Below are 3702 nucleotides of genomic sequence, written 5' to 3' on the forward strand. Positions count from 1 at the left end.
GAGTACCTTGAAGCGGTGTTGAAAAACATGAAGAGTCTGAAAACGTGTGAAAATTATGAAGAGCTTCAAAAATGTGAAAAATATGAAGAGCTTCAAAAGGTGTGAAAAATATGAAGAGCTTCAAAAGGTGTCAAAAAAGAGATGAGCATGAAAAGGTCTGAAAAATACGTGGAGCATGAAGCGGTGTTGAAAATCATGAAGAGCCTGAAAAGGTATGAAAAATATGAAGAGCTTCATAAGGTGTGAAATATATGAAGAGCTTCAAAAGGTGTCAAAAATGAGATGAGCATGAAACGATTTGAAAAAGAGGCGGAGCATGAAGCGGTGATCAAAAACATGAAGAGCATGAAAAGGTGTGAATAATAAGAAGAGCTTCTAAAGGTGTCAAAAATATGAGGAGCATGAAACGGCCTGAAAAATAGCAAGAGCATGAAGCGGTGTTGAAAAACATGAAGAGTCCGAAAACGTGTGAAAATAAGAAGAGCTTCAAAAATATGAAAAATATGAAGAGCTTCAAATGGTGTCAAAAATGAGATGAGCATGAAACGGTCTGAATAATAGGACGAGCATGAAGCGGTGTTGAAAAAAATGAAGAGCGTGAAAAGGTGTGAAATATATGAAGAGCTTCAAAAGGTGTCAAAAATATGAGGAGCATGAAACGGTCTGAAAAATAGGAGGATCATGAAGCGGTGTTGAAAAACCTCAAGAGCCTGAAAAGGTGTGAAAAATATGAAGAGCTTCAAAAGGTGTCAAAAATATGAGGAGCATGAAACGGTCTGAAAAATAGGAGGAGCATGAAACGGTGTTGAAAAAAATGAAGAGCGTAAAAAGGTGTGAAATATATGAAGAGCTTCAAAAGGTGTCAAAAATATGAGGAGCATGAAACGGTCTGAAAAATAGGAGGATCATGAAGCGGTGTTGAAAAACCTCAAGAGCCTGAAAAGGTGTGAAAAATATGAAGAGCTTCAAAAGGTGTCAAAAATATGAGGAGCATGAAACGGTCTGAAAAATAGGAGGAGCATGAAACGGTGTTGAAAAACATGAAGAGCCTGAAAAGTTGTGAAAAATATGAAGAGCTTCAAAAGGTGTCAAAAATATGAGGAGCATGATACGGTCTGAAAAATAGGAGGAGCATGAAGTGGTGTTGAAAAACATGAAGAGTCTGAAAACGTGTGAAAATATGAAGAGCTTCAAAAGGTGTCAAAAATATGAGGATCATGAAATGGTCTGAAAAATAGAAGGAGGATGAAGCGGTGTTGAAAAACATGAAGAGTCTGAAAACGTGTGAAAATATGAAGAGCTTCAAATATATGAAAAATATGAAGAGCTGCAAATGGTGTGACAAATATGAAGAGCTTCAAAAGGTGTAAAAAATGAGATGAGCATGAAACGGTCTGAAAAATAGGAGGAGAATGAAGCGGTGTTGAAAACCATGAAGAGCCTGAAATGGTGTGAAAAATATGGAAAGTTTCAAAAGGAGTCAAAAATATGTGGAGCATGAAACGGTCTGAAAAATAGGAGCATGAAGCCGTGTTCAAAAACATGAAGAGCATGAAAAGGTGTGAAAAATATGAAGAGCCTAAAAAGGTGTCAAAAATATGAGGAGCATGAAACGGTTGGAAAAATAGGAGGAGCATGAAGCGGTGTTGAAAAACATGAAGAGCCTGAAAAGGTGTGAAAAATATGAAGAGCTTTAAAAGGTGTGAAAAATATGAAGAGCTTCAAAAGTTGTGAAAAATATGAAGAGCTTCAAAAGGTGTCACAAATGAGATGAGCATGAAACGGTCTGAAAAACAGGAGGAGCATGAAACGGTGTTGAAAAACATGAAGAACCTGAAAAGTTGTGAAAAATATGAAAAGCTTCAAAAGGTGTGAAATACATGAGGAGCATGAAACGGTCTGAAAAATAGTAGGACCATGAAGCGGTGTTCAAAAACATGAAGGGCCTGAAAAGGTGTGAAAAATATGAACAGCTTCAAAAGTTGTCATAAATATGAGGAGCATGAAACAGTCTGAAAAATAGGAGGAGCATGAAGCGGTGTTCAAACATGAAGAGCCTGAAAAGGTGTGAAAAATATGAAGAGCTTTAAAAAATGTGAAAAATATGAAGAGCTTCAAAAATGTGAAAAATATGAAGATCTTCAAAAGGTGTCAAAAATGAGATGAGCATGAAACGGTCTGAAATTCAAGGAGTATTAAGCGGTGTTGAAAATCATGAAGAGCCTGAAAAGGTGCGAAAAATATGAAGAGCTTCAAAAGGTGTGAAAAATAGGAGGAGCATGAAACGGTCTGAAAAATAGGAGGAGCATGAAGCCGTATTCAAAAACATGAAGAGCCTGAAAAGGTATGAAAAATATGAAGAGCTTTAAAAGGTGTGAAAAATATGAAGAGCTTCAAAAGTTGTGAAAAATGTGATGAGCTTCAATAGGTGTCAAAATGAGATGAGCATGAAACGGTCTGAAAAATAGGAGGAGCATGAAGTGGTGTTGAAAAAAAAGAAGAGCCTGAAACGGTGTGAAATATATGAAGAGCTTCAAAGGAGTCAAAAATATGAGGAGAATGAAACGGTATTAAAAATAGGAGGAGTATGAAGCGGTGTTGAAAAATATGAAGAGCCTGAAAAGGTGTGAAAAATATGAAGAGCTTCTAAAGGTGTCAAAAATATGAGGAGCATGAAACCGTCTGAAAAATAGGAGGAGTATGAGGTTGTGTTGAAAAACATGAAGAGCCTGAAAATTGTCAAAAATATGAAGAGCTTCTAAAGGTGTCAAAATTATGAGGAGCATGAAACGGTCTGAAAAATAGGAGGAGCATGAAGTGGTGTTGAAAAACATGAAGAACCTGAAATGGTGTGAAATATATGAAGAGGTTCAAAAGGTGTGAAAAATATGAGGAGCTTCAAAAAGTGTCAAAAATATGAGGAACATGAAACGGTCTGCAAAATAGGAGGAGCATGAAAAGTTGTTCAAAAACATGAAGAGCCTGAAAAAGTGTGAAAAATATGAAGAGCTTCAAAAGGTGTTAAATAAATGAGGAGCATGAAACGGTCTGAAAAATAGGAGGAACATGAAGCGGTGTTCAAAAACATGAAGAGCCTGAAAAGGTGTGAAAAATATGAAGAGCTTTAAAAGGTGTGAAAAATATGAAGAGCTTCAAACGGTGTCAAAAATATGAGGAGCATGAAACGGTCTGAAAAATAGGAGGAGCATGAAGTGGTGTTCAAAAACATGAAGAGCATGAAAAGGTGTGAAAAATATGAAGAGCTTCAAAAGGTGTCAAAAATATGAGGAGCATGAACCGGTCTGAAAAATAGGAGGAGCATGAAGCGGTGTTCAAAAACATGAAGAGCATGAAAAGGTGTGAAAAATATGAAGAGCTTCAAGAAGTGTCAAAAATATGAGGAGCATGAAACGGTCTGAAAAATAGGAGGAGCATGAAGTGATGTTGAAAAACATGAAGAGCCTAAAAATGTGTGAAAAATATGAAGAGCTTCAAAAGGCGTCAAAAATATGAGGAGCATGAAACGGTCTGAAAAATAGGAGGAGCATTAAACGGTGTTCAAAAACATGAAGAGCCTGAAATGGTGTGAAATATTAAGAGCTTCAAAATGTGTCAAAAATAGGAGGAGCATGAAACAGTGTGAAAAATAGGAGGAGCATGAAGCGGTGTAAAAAACATGAAGACCCTGAAAAGGTGTGAAAA

Source organism: Dama dama, unplaced genomic scaffold (genome assembly GCF_033118175.1).
Source record: "Dama dama isolate Ldn47 unplaced genomic scaffold, ASM3311817v1 ptg000115l, whole genome shotgun sequence".
NCBI classification, from domain to species: Eukaryota; Metazoa; Chordata; class Mammalia; order Artiodactyla; family Cervidae; genus Dama; species Dama dama.